The sequence below is a fragment of the Prionailurus bengalensis genome, chromosome X (genome assembly GCF_016509475.1).
Source record: "Prionailurus bengalensis isolate Pbe53 chromosome X, Fcat_Pben_1.1_paternal_pri, whole genome shotgun sequence".
Lineage (NCBI taxonomy): Eukaryota > Metazoa > Chordata > Mammalia > Carnivora > Felidae > Prionailurus > Prionailurus bengalensis.
The window spans coordinates 41,273,201-41,294,492 of record NC_057361.1 but is presented as its reverse complement, the minus strand read 5'-3'; the positions used below and the strand labels follow the sequence as shown (position 1 = coordinate 41,294,492).

Here is a 21,292-nt window from a genome sequence, read left to right as displayed (position 1 = left end):
TTAAATAGCAGGCAGCAATTCTCTTTCAGGTATTTGTGGGAGACAGGATATGGAGAATTGGAGGGTTTCCTACACTCTGGGAATAGCAGTCTAGTTGTACAACTTTCAGGTCACGTATATACGAAATAGGTCACAGAATAAGGAAGCATGGCATCAGGTGACAAAGTGAAAAGACAAGACATGATTTAATGAGGAAATATGGAGTAAAGGATGGCGTCCAAATGAGCAGGTCTTGAGGTGCGGGGGAGTCTCTTGCTGGGCTAGAATATGCAAGAAATGGCCCAGGCAGGATTGGCAGGGCAAAGAGGGAAGGAGGCTCCAATTGTGAGGAAAGGCTCCAGGTAAACCTGAGTGTTGGATGGCGGTGATACTTGGGGAGGGGAGGCAGTGAGGGAAGTTTAGAGATGACATCCTAGAGTGTGTGCTCGAAACTTCTCGTTCCACCCAGTTAGCTCCCCTGAAAGTGCAGGTGAAGAATTGTCCTCAGTTGACAGACCGCGGCATGTGAATACATTACAAAACAACTGAACAGACAAGAGAAGAAAGGATATTTAGGTTCCTCTTTGCACACACTGGCTTTCATTCACTGTATAGTAGGTGGATGGGTAGGCCTTTGTGTGTACCTCACAGGACAGGGAGTTCTCCAGGGGAAAACACATCCCCTTTGCCCTTGGTGCTTTCTCAGACTGAGCCAGACCATACTATAGAGCAGTTATGCAAGAAAGGGGCCTCTGTTGCATTTCCTAATGACACAGTGCTCTAGGGAGAGATTTACTCAGGCATGCTGAGTTTTGCAATTCTCTCCTCAAAACTGGGGAGGTTTCCTGTAAAAAGATGTGTTTTAAGATAGGACCTGAGAAATCACAGACGGCTCACATCATAGGGGCTCCAAGAAATCATGCCTCGTCAGTGTCAACAGTTACCTTTAAAAAGTATAAAAATAACATTTAGTGATTATCCAAATTTCTTATTTTGTGGGGAGGTACTCAGGTTTATACCCTTGAGGAATGCCTATCCTGGGGCTTGGTATACAGCAAGCACTAAATGAATGTTAGTTGATTTTGAGGTAGTTTTTGCAGTTTCTTCATTAAGTATAGCAATGTACTAAATTTTGGTGAATGTGATTCTTTAATGCTGAGAGGGCAAGTAAAATCATCAAAAATGGGCATGCAGTCCAATCTTTGGCTATTACATAGGACTCCCATACGTATGGTCCTGAACTTTTTCACCACTAAAGATAACTTAAAAAAATTTTTTTTAATGTTTATTTATTATTGAGAGACAGAGAGAGACAGAGCGTGAGCATGGGAGGGGCAGAGAGAGGAGGAGACACAGAATCCAAAGCGGGCTCCAGGCTCTGAGCTGTCAGCATAGAGCCCGACGTGGGGCTTGAACTCACAAACCGCGAGATCCTGACCTGAGCTGAAGCTGGATGCCCAACCGACTCAGCCACCCGGCCTCCCCTAAAGATAACTTCTAAAATTTCCCCTAGAGACAGCATTGCTTTGGAGGCTTGCCTACTAAACACACCACACTTATGGATTACTTAATTTCCCTATTTTAATTACAGATGAATGTTACTGACAAGGTTCAGTTAAACATGAAATAATAATAATATTTGGTATGCCAGACATTGCTCGGCATTGTATCCTTAAGAAGGCTTTAATTCCACACAACAATCCCAGTGGTTATCATTATTAACTTCATTTTACAAAAGAGGAAACTGGGGCACAAAGAGGTTAAACTCACTCACGGTTGCATGACTAAGTAAGCATAATTCAAACAACTTGAGTCTCTACTACTCTATCCATTCTAGCGTTAAAACACCAGCGAACTAGTTTCACCATGAACATTACTATAATTCTACCAATCTTACGCTCAGATATTTGCCTTAAAAAATGCAAATGTATGTGTCTATAAACACTTGCACATAAATTCTTATGGCAGCTCTACTTATAATTACCCAAAACTGGTAACAACCCAAATGTGCTACATTTCTACAATGGAATGCTATTCAACAATAAAAAGGAACACCTATTAATATACACAACTTGGATGAATCTCAAAAGCATTATGGTGAGTGAAAAAAAATGCAAGACTCAAAAGATTACATTCAGCCTCGCTCCATTTTATATGACATCCTCAAAGTGATAAAAACTAGTGACGGAGCACAGATCAGTGGTTGCCAAGAGTTGGGGAAGGAAAAGTGTCACTGAAGAGGTAACACAAAGGAGTTTTGGGGGGTGATGGAACTGTTTTGTACCTTGATTATGATGGTGGTTATACTGATCTATACATGTATCAAAATCCACAAGACTATGTATATCCCCTGAAAGTCAATTTCCTGGATGATAATTAAAGAAAATGGTAAGAGGCCATCTTCTTTTTGGTCAATACTAATTTCTGTATTTTCCATTTACTCACAATACCATTCTACCTATCACTAACACTAGTTTTCAGATTTAAAAATTAAGAGTTACACTACAATGTGAAGCAAAGAACCATTATCAGGTCACACGTCCAAACTGAATGATGAGTTATCCCTTTAAATAAACATTCCTTAAAGGTTAAATGAATTTGTGTGCTTAGTGCCTTAAAAATACATGTATTTCAGTAAGTTATTAGACGGCATGACATCTGGCACAGCAATTTGCATAGTAAAACAAAAATAAGTAATCAAAATTAACCCTGGGAGGGACAATGTGATAAAATGAGGATGTTATAAGGATGTCATGGACTACCATGGCTCTTTCTACAGCTTTTCAATTTTTACTAGAATGCATCTCTAGTATATCTCTAGTATAACTAGAAACAGAATTAAAATTTTTAAAAAATCCGTCTAGATTGAAATGGAGATATTTCCCAAGTTGCAATATCCTTCCATCCAGAGGGTTTCCATTGCCCTTGAGAACCTCTTACTCCACTTACCAGGTCACGCTTGTATTCTACTCAACACCTACTGCCTCACTCATAGCACAGTGGGCACTTAAAATATCTGCTGAACTGAACTGCACCCGGAAATGTGGGGAATAAAAATGACAAACACATGGTTACTAACAAAACCTACACTGTGGGAAGACTAAATCAAGCTCTAATTTTGAATGAGGCAAATTATTTCTGAGCGCTAACGATGTTCTCGATAATTACAAAGGCATATATAGAATTCTGAAAGAGAGCAAGACAAACATATAACAACATACTGCCAGTGGTGTAGAGGTTTCTTTTTTTTTTAATGTTTGTTTATTTTTGAGAGAGTGCGCTCATGGAGGAGGGGCTGAGAAAGAGGGAGACGGAGGATCCCAAGTGGGCTCTGTGCTGTCTGCACAGAGCCCGATGTGGGGCTCGAACCCACAAACCATGAGATGGTGACCTGAGCTGAAATCGGATGCTTAACCAACTGAGCCACACAGGCGCCCCCTTAAAGCCTAAAACATGCAGAACTCAAACGAGAATCAATTATTCCTGGTTCCCTAGCCATAAAACCAGAACATGCAAAGAGGTGAGAAAAAGAAAGGAAAAACTAACCTGTGCCGAGTTTCTATGGGCCGTGCACTGCATTAGACATTTATATAGATTAAAACTCATTTTAGGATTCAGGTTTCAGCAGATTTGTAAAGGCCTGGAAAACCGTCATTCTCACCATTATGAGAAAGAAGCTAGACAAACTGAAAAACCAATGACTCTTCTCAGACCTATCAAAGAATGGAGTACAGGGCAAACTACCATCCGGATATCTGAAGAGACAGATGCCTGCAGGAAGACACAGGATCTGGGCATGTAAACTGGTAGGAAGATTAAACCAGAAATTCTAACAAGTTACCGAAGGCCAGAGTATGGGATGTCATGAGTATGAAGCTCCTGGGTTCCACACGGGGCGGAGGAATTCCCATCCTCTTACAAGTTTTTCCTACAGGAATCCCACCAGGCTCTTAGAGAAAGAATCAGGGGAATCCCAGACAAAGCTCCCATCCTGGTGCCGGTTGGCTGAGGAAAACAACACCCACTGTGAAATCCACCCAGACCCCTTTCCTTTATCTCCAGTACAGAACAAAAGGCTTAATCTGTAGGGGGAAGGGCTTGAAACCCTTGGCTTCAGGACACTCAACTGCAGCTGGGGAAGAGGAAGACAGGAAAAAGAAAAAGAAGCTTCACCCCTGGAGGGCGAGCAGGAATTCTTGTAAAGGACATACTCAAGACCCAGGTTCCAATACCTGCCTAAGTCTGAGGTTTCATCCAGTCATCAGAAAACTCCCTCCTCCCCCCTGCCACCACCTGCCAAACCAGCTATGTGGTTAGTAACAGTGGAATACAACTGGGAGGGCTAGGAGAGATAGCTCTTGGGAAACAGCACAAAGGAAAACCCCAAAGCCAAGCCGGAGTCAAAAAGAAGGTATCACTAGAGGAGTCAGAAATCTCTGGTGGCCTACCAAAAACAAACATCAAATACAAGCCAACTCCTGACTCGATTAACTCAAATCTCCACACTAAAGGCCTAGCAGAAGGACACCTGTGTTCTTCTCCAAACATATCAAATATTTACCTCAGTATCTCCTGCCCATGTTCAGTTTCAACAGCTTTCAACAGCTTTTCAGCCATGTTCAGCTTTTTATTATGAGGCATAGTAAAAGGCAAGGAAATATTCCAAGTGACAAAGCAATCATCAAATTTAGACTCAATATGAATACAGATGTTGGGACTATCTGGAATGAAATTTAAAAGAATCATGATTAATATATTAAAGACTCTAATGGTAGAGTTGCACGGTAGGCAACATGCAAGTCTAGATGAGTAATTTCAGCAAAAAGAAAGGATAAGAAAGAAATCGAAATGCTAGAAATAAAAAAAAAAAAGTTAAAAAAAACCAACATGCTCAAAAAAAGGACAAAAAACCCAACATGCTCAACAGGAGATTAGACACAGCCAAGGAAAGAATCTGTGAGCATAACGATCGAGTTTATTGGTCAGATCAATAAAAATTAAAATAAAAAGAGACAAGAGAGTGAAAAATTAGAACATGGCATGTAAGAACTGTGGGAAAATATCAAACATCATAACATACTTGTAAACTGGAATTCCAGAGGAATAAGAAAAAAAGAGAAAATTGAACACAAGAATGATGTGAAAAAATAATGACTGAGAACTCTCCAAAATCAGTGACAGACAACAATCCACAGATACAAGAAGCTCAGAGGAACACCAAGAAGGATAAATATGATGAAATTTTAAAAAGCCATATCTAGGCAAAGACAAAGAGCCTGAAGGCAGTCAGAGGAAAAAAAGACACATTAACCACATGGAGAAACAGGACAAAAATTACAGCCGATTTATCAGAAACCATGCAAGCAAGGCAACGGTAGAGTAATACGTTGCAAAGGAAAAGAACTGTCAACCCAGAATTCCATATCCCACAAAAGTGTCCTTCAGAAGTGAAGAAACAAAGAAAGACTCTCAAAAGCAAAGAATATACTGTCAGCAGACCTGGCACAAAAGAAACATTAAGGAAAAATTCTTCAGGCAGAAAATTATGATTAAGGTAGGAGCTTGGATTAGCATAAAGAAATGAAGAACACTGGAAAAGTAACAAATGAAGGTTGAGTGTAAGATTTTATTTTCAAAATGATTGAAAAGCCAATTTTCAAGACGCCAGGCAAGGGCCAATCTTGTGAGGCCTGCTAAAGATAGCAAGCAGCATCAGGACTGCTATGGTAACTCTTTTCAGCACAATAGGGTATATATATTTTAAAAACATACAGCTAACATCGTACTTAATGGTGAGAGATGGAATGGTTTTCAAGATTGGAACAACTTGAGGATGTCCTCTCTCACCACTACACTTTTGGGAGAGAAGAAAAAAGTAAGAGTACTCGTGTTACCTAATTTTAAGACTTACCAAAAAGCAACAGTAATCAAGACAGTGTGGCAATAGCACAATAATGGACACACCGATCAATGCAACAGCATAGAGAGCCCAGAAATAGACCCACACAAGCATAGTCACATTTCTGACACAGGTGCAAAAGCAGTATTAATGGAGAACGGATAGACTTTTCAACAAGTGTTCTGGAACCCCTGGACATCCATATGCAGGAAGATGAACCCTGACACACACCTAATCTGGTGGGAATGCAAAATGGTAGAACCACTTTGGAAGAGTTTGACAGTTTCTCATAAAAACTCAGCAGTCCCACTCCTAGGTATTTACCCAAATGAACTGAAAACTTATGTTTCACACAAAAAAATCTGTATGCTAATATTTACTGCAGCTTTATTCATAATCACCAAGAAACTGGAAGCAGCCAAGTTGTCCTTCAACAGGTAACTGTACGAACTGTGGGGCATCCGTACAATGGAATACTATTCAGGGATAAAAAGGAACAGGCTATTAGTTCACATAAAATGGATGAATCAAGTAAAAGAAGCCAGACCGAAAAAGGCTATATATTGTATGATTCCACTCGTACGAAATTCTGGAAAATGCAGGACTTTAGCTAAAAATTCAGAAGTGATATTCTGAAATTCTGAGGCATTTCTATGAGACAAAAACTGACTGGATACATATATATATATTTTTTAACAGCCATAGCTGTTGGGTGGGAGTCCATGGAAGTTCACATCACCATCACCATATATCATCTCTTTTCAAAATAAATGTATTTGGTTTTTAAATGGGGTAATGTAGGGGCGCCTGGGTGGCTCAGTCAGTTAAGCGGCTGACTTCAGCTCAGGTCATGATCTCTCGGTCTGTGAGTTCGAGCCCCACGTCGGGCTCTGTGCTGACAGCTCAGAGCCTGGAGCCTGTTTCGGATTCTGTGTCTCCCTCTCTCTGACCCTCCCCTGTTCATGCTCTGTCTCTCCCTGTCTCAAAAATAAATAAAACATTAAAAAAATTTAAAAAAAAAAATGGGGTAATGTATTCACACGGCTTAAAATTCAAAAGGTACTTCTGACTTTCACCTTAGAGGAGGGGAAGGTGCAACTCTCTTTGGTCCTCCCAAATCTGGGTTATAGGCCACCTCCACGATGCCTCCTAAGTTCGACCCCAACAAGATCAAAGTTGTATACCTAAGGTGCACAGGTGGGGAAGTCAGTGCCATGTCTGTCCTGGCTGCAAAAATTGGTCCCTGGTTCTGTCTCCAAAAAACGTTGGTAATGACATTGCCAAGGCAACCAGAGATTGGAAGGGTCTGAGGATTACACTGAAAATGACCATTCAGAACAGACAGGCTCAGACTGAAGTGGTACCTTCTTCCTCTGCCCTGATTATCAAAGCCTTTCAGGAACTGCCAAGAGACAGAAAGAAGCAGAAAAACATCAAGCACAGTAGAAATATCACTTTTGATGAGACTGTCAACCTTGCCCAACAGATGCGGCACTGATCTTTAGCCAGAGAACTCTCTGGAACCATGAAAGAGATCCTGGGGACTCCCCAATCTGTGGTCTACAAGGTTGACGGCTGCCACCCTCATGATATCACAGATAACACCAATAATGGTTCAGTGGAATGCCCAGCTAGTTAAGGACCACAAAGGAAAATATTTCAATAAAGGATCATTTGACAGCCAAAAAGAAAAAAAAAAGTCAAAGGTATATACAAAAGTTTATGCAGTGGAGAATCTTCTTCCAACCCTCTACCCTGGCTCTATATGCCCTAAAGCTATCAGTATCTTGAACACTTTTCCAGAAATATTTTATCCAAGTAAGAAAAAATGTACATATTATACAGCACATATTATTGCCCCAGTAGCTATCACAAATGGCAGCATACAATACACACTCTTCCATTTCCTGTTTTTCTTAAGTTTGTACATCTTAGAGATCATGCAATATCAGTGTAATATTCTACTATCAGTGTAATAACCAAGCCTTGCTCAATACTTAGAATATTACTAATATTTCGCTATCATAAGCAACACTCCAAGTAATATGCAAATAATTGTTGAATAAATTCTTCGATGTGTTTGCTGGGTCAAATGATACAGGCATTTATAATTTTGATGGCTATTTTCAAGTCACTGACTTTTAAAATGTCAGGGATTTTCCATTTTTTATTTTTATCCTAGGAGGAAAGAAAGGAAGCTAAGATTCTATCACCAGGCAATTTTCTGGAGGAATGTACATCGCTAAGATATACAAAGTGAGCCTTCTCCTCAGTTTCCCACACATGCTTCCTAGGGTCTAGCTGCATTTTCATGTAATATATTTCAGGCCACAAGCTGGTTGCAAAGCCTATTTCAGTTATGTGAAAGGTGTTAGTTACTTCAGAAAACTTCACAAGCAAAGGCCAAAGGCTAATGCCCCAAACTGCTGGTCACTGACCACTCACTTCGCAGCACAATACTGGATTCTTCACTACAACCACAGGGAAGACTTTAAAGTCTTTTTTTTAAGTATTTACTTTTTGAGAGAGAGAGAGAGAGAGAGAGAGAGAGAGAGAGAGGGAGAGAGAATATGCAAGCGCACAAGCGGGGGACGGGCAGAGACAGAGAAAGAGACACACAAAATCCGAAGCAGGCTCCAGGTTCTGAGCTGTCAGCAAAAAGCCCGATAGGGGGCTCGGACCCAGGAACCTCGAGATCATGGCCTGAGCCGAAGTTGGAAGCTTCAACGACTGAGCCACCCCGGCACCCCAGAAGACTTTAAAATCTTGACCAAATGAAACACACCTAGAGGGAATCCTTTGTCTTTATTATAATGCCCAAATAAGGATTTCTTCTCAGGTAAAAACTATAAATCACATAAAGGTTATAAGGAAAGGCTGCAAATGTTTCTCTCATCTTTCAGGTAGTGATGGATTTCCAATTAACTATCCTTTTGCTTGACTACAAAATGCAGTACAGCCTAGTACACTAAGTTTTTGTGATAAAACTTGAACAGGAGGTTGAGAAAACCCATGAATTCCTTTGTTAATAGCTACACAAAATCAGTGAGCAGTCAAGCCATTCACAAGAATATTTACATCCAGAGCACACTGTCTCCCTTCAGTTTCCTTCTGGAAAAAAACACCACTCAGCTCCACACTCAGTAGAAGAGAAGATGGCCCAATTGCATTACTTAATCTCAAGAATACAGTACATTTAGAAATGAGTGTTTAACAAGATTTATCAAAGGAAAAGATGTTACATTAATAATTATTTTGCATTACTTAAGTAATGGCCTCCAGTTTTTTTTTTGCATCTCCTTGAATTTGCACCTTTAATTTTATAAGTTTATTTATTTATTTAGAAAGAGAGAGAGACAGAGAGCTAGCATGAGCAGGGGAGGGACAGAGAGAGAATCCCATGCAGGCTCCACACTGTCAGTATAGAACCCCATGCAGGGCTTGAACTCACAAACTGTGAGATCATGACCGGAGCTGAAATCAAGAATCGGAGCCAAAATCAAGAATCGGATGCTTAACCAACTGAGGAACCCAGGCACCTGGTGTTTGCACCTTTAGATGGCTCCCTCCCACTATGACTCTGGGCTTAGCCAAGGAAGCACTTCCCTACTTTGGCTGATGGGACAATACCAAATATGACACAAGCAGACACAAGAGAAGTGCTTGTACACTGGAGCTTGCTCTTGCTGGCTACCCTTTGTGCCTTTGAGACCACGATGTTAACCCATCCAGACCAGCCAGCCGAAGGAGGGACCATTTGGAGTGGAGATGAGCCATCCTTGCTTAGGGCCTCCTAGACCAACCGGCCTGACAAGCACCAGATGTGTGAGCAAGGCCAACCTAGATCAGCCAACCACCCTCCCTGACCCCAAAAGCTAACTGACACAGGCTACTTCAAAGTAAGTATGTTTGCAGTCTGGTACATATGGAAAGGGGAAGAGAACACTGGTTTTCCTCCTGCGAAGTTGATTCTGCACAAAAGAAATAGTTTCAAACAGAAAAACCTGCAGTACCTGGACGAGAATAAATAAATATATAAGTACTGAAAAAATGTCTAAGTCTTCCCAGATTCTCACAAATGTGCTGTCTGCCATCACAGATGGCACACACCAAAAAAAACAAAAAGCATTAAAAATTTCCATTTAGTCACTGAAGCATCTTTATCATGATATATTTAAACCAAAGTCTTATACTCAATAGTTCCATTTCTAACGCAACTCAGGTTTCCAGGAACGACTTCTCCCAATTTTACTTTTTTCCCCATTTGACAGGGCTCAGTGAAAGCTGAAAGACCTCCCTTACTGCAGCCTAAAAAGCATCAGATATATAAACCTAATTAAACCTTCTAGAAACATTCTGCAGGACCAGCTTCTTCCAGCATCACAGCAACTCTTTTTAGCCATGTTAATGGTGGGCAGTAGAAACTGCTTAAGATCTACACATTTGGGCCAGAAACACTGCTTCCACTGGATCACAAAGTGGGACACTGAAGGGGAAATGACTTATAGGCTACTTTTGTTTAAGCCTCACTAGATGTTTTTCTGGATTACACACACCACACCACCACACCACCCCCCCCAACACACCCCGTATGGTTTAAGGTGGAAAACACCTTCCAGCAGCCTCCCGTTGCCCTTGGAATAAAATACAAGCTGCTTAATGAGGTCCCATAAGGCCCTGTCAATCTCCCCCTGCCTACTTCATCTCTCTTTCCCCAGGTCCTAGCCAAACCTCTGTGGATCCTCTCCACATCTCTCTCCCACCTCAGTGCCCTCACAACACCTGGTGTTCCCTTGGCCTGGCAATCCCTCCTCCCTTTTGCCTTGCTTATTCCTGCTCATTATTCAGGGTCCAGGGAACCTTGCTAGTCTCCCTTACAAAAGCATTCTACCTCTTACTTGCTGTGTGACCGTGGGCAAGTTAGCTTTGCCTCATACCTCACAGAGATATACTATATTAAGTACCTTAGTACAGTGCTCAGTACACAGGCAATGGTCAACAAATCATAGCTACTGTTGTTATTATCCCTTATAGTGATCTTCATCATAGCTCTCAGTACAATTAGCAATTACATATATATTTGTAGGAAAAATAGAAACACTCCCCTGCATCCCACTTTAATACCTAATACTGCTCATGCTATTTCCCCACATACTGCATTTCTTGCGGGGGGAAGATAAAATGAATGTTTACAGAGCAATTTTGACCTCAATTAATTATTACCTTGGAGATGTGGTTAGGCAGATGAAGAAACTGAGGCACAGAGAAGTACCGGCCAAGATCAAGTGGCAGATTCAAATCCAAGTTGGCCTGAACCCATAGCCTGTGCTGTATACACCACCAAAGGCTTCCCCAATCATGAACCTTGTTATCTAAGAGCAGCAAGCCTCAGAGAAGATGGATCTTCACATTCTACTCCCAGGTATCTACTCTTCAGATCCTTAACGAGTCTGGTATTTAAGCACTTCCTGTAAACTCCTTCAACCGAATTCCGCCCGCCCGCCCCCCCCCCCCATAGATTTCCTTCTTCCTTTACATTGGATGTTGAACTCTCAGTGGGATGAGTTGTCTTTCACCTCTTATACCCCTAGCAAAGAGTAGGCACTTAATACACATTTGCTGAACGAATTAAATGAAAATGTTGGAGAATACATTACGGCTGCAAAGTTGGAGTGGTGGAGTGGATTTTCATAACAATTTTGAAGTTTGGCATAGTTGGCAACAAACTTGACATGAAGGATGACAAAAGTAGAGTTTATCGTAACCATTTTTACAACTGATAATGATTTCTATATGTAGCACCATACATTGATTTCACCTGACTTACACATATGCCCTTTACAGCTAACCCCTCTACCTCTGGGGCCCTGCATCACCACCAAAGTTCTGCTATACTCCACTGCTACACTTGAGCCACCCTTCAGGACAGGATGCCCTTGACAAGTGCTAATCTGGCAATGGTTACTTTCAGATGGTTTAGAAAAAGAAAGAACAAATGATAAAGCAAGTGGGAGTGAACTAGTAATAATTAGTGACCTTGGGTAAAGGGAATACAGGAGTTCTTTGTACTATTCTTGCAATATTTCTGTAATTATAATCAAAATAAGAAGCTTTTAAAATCAAATAAGAAGAACTGTCCCAGGAGACTCCAACACACAAGGTCTGGCTGGTGTACTGGCCATGCTGATACCATATTCTCTTGTCAGCTATTCCAAAAAGCACATTCCAGGCTTGGATTTCCTTGCCTGTCAGCCAACATCAACGGACAAGGAACTCCTTGGGTAGCAGAGCTCAGCTATGGCCTCTGGGTTGTGATGGAGATTAAATTATTTACTGCTTAAACAGTATTAATGAACACATGGGTATCTCCTATTGGTCAAAACCTCAGTACCATTTCCCCATACCAGGCACCCTACATACTTTCTTCAGTTGACTGCCTTCTGAGTTACTTTTCCCAAGCTTAGCCATGGGGTCAGGCAAATTCTTCCCAGGACCCTTCTTTCTGTCCCCCAAGAGAACCACAGAGGCAGTTTTGATGATAAGAGCTTTACTGCTATTGTCTATGGAGAGACCTACAGGCAGGAAGCAAAAATAACCATAGAGGAGTCACAAGTATTTCAGAAAACAGAAAACTCAATGTGGTAGTTACTTGGTCTCCAATGAGCATTTGCTAGCACCTTTTTATTCACTAATTATTTTTACCCATTCATCCTAGACTCTCCCCCACAAACCAGAATGGTTCAGCTTTCCCAGCCACTGTAACTGAACAAGTGAGAAACTTCTAAACCACTCAAGTGTCCTCATATTAGCCACTTCAGAAGAGTGCCAGATGGGTGTCACCCAACACTCACCCCTCACCTATAAGGTGAGGTAAGTTATTCCTTGATGAGATTTTTCTTAAAAGTTTTTAAACTTTATTTGAGGGGGGGTAATTAGGAAGGGGAGAGGGAGGGAGAGGGGGGAGGGAGAAAGGGGGAAGGGGGAGGCAGAGAGGGGGAGGGGAGGGGGGAGGCAGAGGGGGGAGAGGGGGAGGGGGAGAGGAGAGGGAGACATGGGGAGGAGGAGGGAGAGAATCTTAAGCAGGCTCCACTCTCAGCACAAAGTCCAATGCTGGGCTTGAGCCCACAACCCTGGGATCATAACCTGAGCCGAAATCAAGATTGGATATTCAACCGACTGAGCCATGCAGGCACCCTGAGACTTTTTTTTTTTAATGTAAGCCAGCATATGATCTCTACCCTCCTCAGATAGATCCTGTTTTGTATAACCTCCATGAGGAGGTAGATGCATTATGTCCTATGATAATAGGACCTCTGTATCCCTGATCAAGGCTTATTAAGAGACCTCTGTAATGCCATGCCTTTACAAACACCCGGTGCCTCCTGCCTCCCCCAACCCCCCCAAAATACTTGCCTAGTTTTCCAGTCAGACCTCAAAGTAGTGGGCAAAAAGACGAAATAGACTGGTGTAGCTGAGGAGAGAAATGGATTGTTATGGTTGGTGGAACACAAGGGAGGGAAAAGACAAGCATTATCAAAAGAGAGGATCACACCCAACCTACCAGCCTCACATCGTTTGTTCTTTATTTTTACTTTCACTAACCCATGTGTCTCAACTTTGAGAGCTCTGCGTCATAACTTGTCCTTCTCAGAACCTCACCCACAGGCCAGAAGGGGGAACACAGGCACCCCTAAGGCTGCTTCCACGTTACTCCTGGCTCTCACAGCTGATCACAAACACCTCAGGAAGGAGTGGAAAGCCCTTCTCCACTTTCTCTTACCTGTGACCAAGATTCACAGGCTACTCAAAGTGAGAAGGCACTCCTCACACTGCCAAGGCACAGCAACATGACTCAGAAAGGAGGGAGACAACGTGTGGGTTCTAGAACCAGACCTGCATCCCAGAGTATCCCAGAACTGATTAGATGAAAAATGCAAGGAGCGGTTTCCAGGCAAAGATACTGGGTTAAGAACTCTTCTCTAGCAAACAAAATTGTAAAGAAGAGCACAGCTAAAGAAAAGGTGGCAATGATGGTAGCTAATACTGAGAAGCGCATCCCAAAAATCTCATGTAATCCCTTCACCCCTTTGAAGAGAGGTATTATCGTTTACGATTCGAGTATTTCAGCTCAGAGCTCACTTTAAACGAAAAAAGAAAACGATGTTATAGAGGTAAAATGCTCCTAGGCTAAACAAAAAAGAAAAAAAAATCTATTTTCACTTATCCGGAGAGTAATCACATGATGCTATAAAAGCATGAAAACTAGGTATTCAAAGGGTACAGAGGCAGGGATCCACATTCCCATTGTTTACAGATGTTATGAAAATATTAAATTAAATAAAACACAATGCTTTGTTCAGACCGACTCTTTTCTCACCCTCACCCCCATCCCCAGGCTGGCAAGAAGTGGCTTCAGGGAAGGTATTTAAGAGAACTACTATGGGAAAGTGGATTCTGAGTTGCTTAAACTGAGCCAAGATGTTGTGCAACCAGTCTTTACCTAAATTATTTTCCATTACTTTCCGAGTTTAGAGAGAAGTAGACAGTTATCTTTACCGGACTGAATACAGAGAATGAGGTCGCTCTTCCCTCCAGGCCACTGAAATCACCACCAACACGGTTTTGATTTCTTATACAATCAGACGGCGTCCGGAGTGGGGGGGGGGGGGGCGGGGATCCCATCCTCAGTTTCACAGATAAACGGTTCTCACATCAAAAAACCTTGCGCACATCTGAGGGCATGATTTCCTAGCAACTCAGAAAGTCAGAGAAGCGGCCAAACAAGTTTCTTGCCAAATGCCTGGGAACTACATATGTCCCAGGGCTACACAATGATACCAACTTTTAAACATGCCTTCACATACCACCATTACGGTCACTCACTCGAGATCCCACCCCCCCCCCCACACACACCTCTGCTTCTCACAAATAATAAACGCAGGTTGCCCTGCGCAACTTAAAGCCAGACTTCACCGAAGCCGTGGCTCTGAAAAGCGAGAGAAAAAGATTGGAGGGAGGCACGCTCTCACTCTCTCTCTCTCTCTTTTTAAATCGATCGCCCCACGGCCGAGGGAATAAAACCAACTCGATCGCTGGAGAAAAGTTAACTTTGCCGTACCCAGCGGTGGGAAAATTTTCCCGTAAGATTCGCAAAGCCCTCCCGCTTTTCCCACCACCCCCCTCCCCCCCGGACCGCCCGGCGCTCGGCGGTCGCCGCGGCCCCGGACCGGCAGCGCCCGAACAATGACGGGAGGGGGAGGGAAAGTTCGCTAGCCCGCGGGGCGCTCACGCTCCTGCTCCGGGGGCACCCGGACTCCCCCGAGCCGCCCGGCCCCCCTCGCCAAGCACTCGGTTCCGCACGCCCCCCAACACCGAAACAGCCAGGGGCGCGCCCCCGCTCCCCGGAGCATCCGGCCCCGGGGCGGCCCGCAGAGCAGGTCCTCCCGCCGCGGGGCTGACCCCGGGAGCCCCGAGACCGGGCAGAGCACAGAGAGGGAGGGGGCGCCGGGAGGGGGCACCGGAGGGGACGGCCGCAACAGTTATGGCGCTCAATTCCTGCCCGAGCGGAGCCGTAGCCGAGCCCGAGCTCCGGCGTCCGCCCCCCGCCCCCCGCCCCCCGCGTCGGCCACCCGGCGCTCCCCCGGCCGACTGAGGGGCCGGCGGGCACTTTACCCCAGCCCACACACGCTCTCGGCCCGGAGACGCCGGGGACGCCGGAGCGACCGCGATGTGGGGCCGGGGCGCCCCGGAACGCTGAGAGGCTGGGCCGGGACGCCGCGCTCCGCGGCGCCCGCTTCCACTCCCCGAGGCCGCCACTCCCGCTGCCCACCCGGCGCGACGCCCCCAGCCCCGCTCGCCCCGCGTCCGGCTCCGGTGGCGCCTACCTTCGCGCAGCTAGGTCGCGGCTCCTTCCTTCCCGGCTCCACACTCGGGCCCGGCAATGTGCCGGGCGAGTCCGGTAGGGGTGGTAACCGCCCCCCTAACCGCTCGCTTTCTTCTCTCCCCTCCCTCGCACCTGCCCCCTAATCTCCTCCCCACCCCCGCCCCCCGCCCCGCCGCCTGATCCGCCCGGGCCGCCCCCTGCGCTTCAGCTCCCGCCCTCGGCCCTCGCCCGCCCGGCCCGTCAGGCCTCAGCGTTGGGCCGGCGGTTGGGCGGCGGCGGCAGCGGCAGCGGCGGCGGCAGCGGCGGCGGTGGCGGCGGCGGCTGAAGCGGCGCGGAGCACTATTGTATTCCTGACACTGTGCGCTCCCACGCTCCGCCTCTTCCCCTTCCTTCCAACCCCCCCCAATCACCCCCCCACCCCAACCGCCGGCCGCGCTCGCCCTACCCGACTGGCTCCCCGCCGTCCGCCCGCCGCGCGCTCTTCTGGCGGGCTGGGCGCCGTCGCCACCGCCGCGCGCCTCGAGGCTCCGCCCCCTGAGTGCTCCCGCACCCGCGGCGTCGTGCTCCAGGTGGGTTCCTCTCTGCTCCTGCTGGGCGCGCTGCTGCCTGGGGGGAGCCTCAGCCCGGATAAGTGCCCGAGAGGACGATGGGGAGGTGCCCTGGCTGTGCTGAAATACAAACTAAGCCTTTCATGGCCCCTTTCAACTCTAAAGTTCTGTAAGTGGACCCTCATGTATAAAACTCATTGTGGGCCACTGTTGATTTAAGTTGTTTGCGCTTGAATTACCTATAATAATAAAGCCAGGGTGGCTAGGAACAGAATAAATTTATTCAATTGCCAGCACAAATGGTCTGTGATGCTGTGTGGCTTTTTGAGGTGTCAACGTGGTTAGGCTACCGCCCCACTTATTCAATCAAACATTAATCTACGTGTTGCTGTGAAGATATTTTGCTGATGTAACTAAAGCCCCTGATCGGTTGATTTAAAGTGAGGGAGATTATCCTGGATAATCTGGGTGGGCCCGATCATTCCTTTCTGACTTCATGCCCTACAGATTTTGGATTTGCTTAGCCAGCCTCACAGTCGTGTAAGCCAATATCTTTGAATGAATGAATGAATAAATAAATAATGTGTGTGTGTGTGTGTGTGTGTGTGTAAAATGTTTTATTGGTTGGCTTCTCTGGTGGAATCCTAACTCATACAGATGTTTAAGCAACAAACCCTTTATGGTTTTCCTATCTGGGTTTGGAAATGGACCATGTACAATTACCATGAACTCCTATTGTCATTTTCATTTACATTTCTTGGCTAGACAAAAATGTAGGCTCTCCTGTATTTTGTCTGACTTACATAGTAAAGCTGTAATTCCGTTTCATAATACACAAATGTGTGAGTTCTAAAACATTCATTGTCCTCCAGATTTACCTTGTCTTATTAACTCATTTTGAAATAATGATAGATCCACAGGATCTGTAAAAATACTACAGGACAGACCCATGTACTCTTCACCTAGTTTCCCCCAGTGCTAATATCTTACATAACCAAGATATTGACATTGGGACAATCCACAGACCTTATTCAGATTTCACCAGTTTTACATGCACTAATTTCTGTGTCTGTGTATATACTACTACACAATTTTATCATGTGTAGATTTGTGTAACCACCACAATCAACTGTTCCTCCACAACAAAAATTCTTCCTGCTACACAACATAGTCACAGTCCCCTCCTTCACCTACCCTAAACCCCTGGCAACCTCTAACATGTTCCCCATCTCTATAATTTTGTTATTTCAAGAATATGGAAATGGAATCATGCCTTTTGAAATTGGCTTTTCTTCATTCAGCATAATTGCCTTGAGATCCACCCAGGTTGCTGCCTGTATCAATAGTTGATTCCTTTTCCCTGCAAAACTAGCAGTGTTGTTATGCTTTGGTGTTCTACAGTGTTTACGGTGCGTTTTTTCACCCGTTGAAGAACATTTGGATAGTTTCCAATTTTTGCCTATTAAGAATAAAACTGCTATGAACAGTCATGTAGTTTTTTGTGTAAACATAAGTTTTCCTTTTTCTGCGACAAATGTCCCAGAGTGCAATTGCTGGGTCAGATGCTAAGCGTAAGGTTAGCGTTACAAGAAACTGCCAGCATTTTCTAGACTGTCTGTACCATTTTACATTCCCACCAGCAATGTGTGAGAGATCCAGTATCTCCACATCTTTGCCAGCATTTGGTATTGTCACTATAATTTTATTTTAGCCGTTCTAATGGGTGTCTAGTGATCTCTCTTTGTTTTCAATTGCACTTCCCTAATGATGTTGACATTTTTTCATGTTCTTATTGGCCATCTGTATATCCTCGTTGGTGCAATGTCTGTTTATGGCTTTTTTCTATTTTCTGATTGTATTGTTTGCTTCTTACTGTTAAATTTTGAGAATTCTCTATATATATTCTAGATACAAGTTCTCTGTCAGATACATGGTTCGCAATTTTTCCCCCAGTCTGTAGCGGTCTTTTTATCTTCTTAAGGGATTTTGCAGCCCCAAATTTTTCATTTTATCGAAGTCCAACTTCTGCGTTTATTTTTAATTTTTTTAGTGTTTATTTATTTTTGAGAGAGAGACAGAGTGCGAGTAGGGGAGGGTCAGAGAGACAGGGAGACACAGAATCTGAAGCAGGCTCCAGGCTCTGAATGGTCAGCACGGAGCCTGACGCGGGGCTCGAACCCACGAACCATGAGATCATGACCTGAGCCCAAGATGGATGTTTAACCCAGTGAGCCACCTAGGCACCCCTCAATGTCTGCATATACGTATTGTCCTTTCCGTGTCGTGTCTAAGAAATTTTTTGCCTAGCACCAAGTTCCACAAATTTTCTCTTCTATTTCCTTCTAAAAGTGTTGTAGTTGTATACTTTACTTTTAAATCCATGATTCATTTTGAATTTTGCTATAAAATGTGAACTTAATGAGGTCGAGATTCATATTTTTTTTCTATAGAGGTCTGATGGCTCAAACACAACTTGTTAAAATGACTCTCTTTCCTCCGTTGAATTGCTTTTGTCAAAATCAGTTGGGCATGTTGTGTTGGACGAATGGTGTGGGGATATTTTTGGTTCCCTATTCTGTTCTGTTGTTCTTATGTGTCTACCCCTCTGTGAATATCAAAGTTTAAATTACTGTAGCTGTATAGGAAGATTTAAAATTGGGTAGAGTGATTCTTTCCACTTTATTCTTCAAAATTGCTTTAGCCATTCAAGGTCATTTGCCTTTCTATATAAATTTTGGAATTAGCTTGTTTATATCTGCAGAAACTCTGCTGGGATTTTTAAAGGGACTGTGTTAAACTTACGGATCCATTTGGGGGAGAATTAACATCTTTATTATATTGCGTCTTCCAGTCCATGAAGATGATTTGTGTGCCTCTGCATTTATTTAGATCTTTGACTTCTTTCCTCAGCATTTTGGAATTTTCAGCACGCGGATCCCATACATGTTTTGTTCATTGTACACCGTATTTCATTTTCTTTGGAGTGATTACAAATAGTATTGTGGGGGGGTTTCATTGCTCATTATCAGTATGTATATAGAAATGCAATTAATCTTTGTGTGTTGATCTTGTATCCTTTGACTTTGCTGAACCCATTTTTTAGTTCTAGAAATTTTCTAGTAGATTCGTTGGGATTTTCTACACAACCACTCGTGTTGTCTGTGAATACACAGTTTTATTTCTTCCCTTCCAATCTGTCTGCTTTTTATTTCCTTTTCTTACCTTATTGTGCAGGCGAGAACTTTCGGTCCTATGTTGAGTGACAGTGATGTGAGTGGACATACTTCCCTTGTTCCCTGTCCTAGGGGGAAACGTGCCATCTTTCACCATAAAGAAAACTACCAGCTGCTCTTTATCAAGCTGAAAAAGTCCCCTTCTATTCCTAGTTTGCTTTGAGTTTTTATCATGAACGAATGCTGGTTTCGGAATTAGGATAATACTGGCCTCATAAAATGAGTTGGGAAGTTGTGCAGAAAAGAGTTAACACAGAAGGCCCTTGGAAGGCTACTGGGAACTCGGATTTCTGGAGGGTTCCCACCATTCCCAGCATTGATACATTGATAAGAGTGGTTCGCCATGCCTGAACTGTTTGAGCATGTGTGATTTCTGCTGCGACTAAATTTCAAATCTCCTGATATCCAAGCTGTGCAGACAAGAGTTAACATAGCAGGCCTGACTGCCATCCTTTGAAGGGCCTGCTTGCAAGGTTGGTCCTTGGTTAGCATCTGGAAACTTGGATTTGAGGAGGATTCCCGTCATTACCAGGACTGATAAGAGTGGCTCGCTGTGCCTAAGCTGTTTGTACAAACAATATGGTCTGTGTGGGACACCTGCTTTCCTTCTGGGAGTCTGGAATTTTGGTAAATGCTAGGCAGATGGTGCCTATATGACCAACTCCAATAAATGCCTTGGGAACTGAGTTTCTCAGGAGCTTCCCTGATAGATAGCATTTCACATGTGTTGTCACAACTGTTTGCTGGAGGACTAAGGTATGTCCTGTATGACTCCAGTCGGAGAGGACTCTTAGAAGCTTGTACCTGGTTTTTTCTCTGGGCATCACCCCCTGTGCCTTCGCTAATTTTGCTCTGCAGTCTCTCACTGTAATAAATCATAGCCCTGAGCCTAACTATGTGCTGAGTTTCTAGTGAATCATTGGGTCCAGGCATGGTCTTGGGGACCACTGACACAGAAGTGTTCCCTCCTCTTTGGTATTCTGGAAAAGACTGTGTAAATTCTTTTGTATTAATTCTTTAAATGGAATTTTGGTAGTTTGGTAGAAATTTTTTCGTATTAATTCTTTTAAACGTTTGGTAGAATTGTTTAGTGAAACCATTTGGACCTGGAGCTTTCTTTTTAAGACCTTTGATTTTTATTTAAGTTTATTTATTTGTTTTGAGAGAGACAGAGAGAGTCCGAGCAGGGGAGGGGCAGAGAAAGAGGGAGAATCTCAAGCAGGCTCTGCGCAGCATAGAGCCTGATGCGGGGCTTAAACTCATGAAACTGTGAGATCATGACCTGCGCGGAATCAAGAGCTGGACCCTCAACCGGTGACTGAGTGGGTGACTGAGTCACCCAAGGCACCCCAAGACCTTTTAAATTACTAATCTAATTTCTTTTTTTTTAATAATTTTTTTTAACGTTTATTTATTTTTGGGACAGAGAGAGACAGATCATGAACAGGGGAGGGGCAGAGAGAGAGGGAGACACAGAATCGGAAACAGGCTCCAGGCTCTGAGCCATCAGCCCAGAGCCTGACGCGGGGCTCGAACTCACGGACCGCGAGATCGTGACCTGGCTGAAGTCAGACGCTTAACCGACTGCGCCACCCAGGCGCCCCATAATTTCTTTAATAGTTATGGGACTCTTCAGATTATAAATCCCATATTGGTTGAGTTTTCGTGGTTTTCAAGGAATTGGTCCATTTAAAAATTTTTTTTTTCAACGTTTATTTATTTATTTTTGGGACAGAGAGAGACAGAGCAT

The 21,292-nt window shown here is 43.9% G+C and overlaps 1 protein-coding gene and 1 pseudogene across 2 annotated transcripts in view; one reads left to right on the top strand and one right to left on the bottom strand.

Moving 5' to 3' along the window:
* Window positions 1–15,883, bottom strand: part of JADE3 (jade family PHD finger 3) — a 136,021-nt gene extending 120,138 nt beyond the window's left edge. The window contains exons 1-2 of one of the 2 annotated variants that reach the window (XM_043569600.1): window positions 15,763–15,883; window positions 13,292–13,349 (exon numbers count right to left, since the gene is read on the bottom strand). The gene's annotated coding sequence lies outside the window, so the exon portion shown is untranslated. The remainder of the gene's footprint in view (window positions 1–13,291; window positions 13,350–15,762) is intronic. The other variant, XM_043569599.1, reaches the window with a different exon arrangement.
* LOC122476782 lies at window positions 6,908–8,289 on the top strand (annotated as a pseudogene).
* Window positions 15,884–21,292: the final 5,409 nt, after the last annotated feature.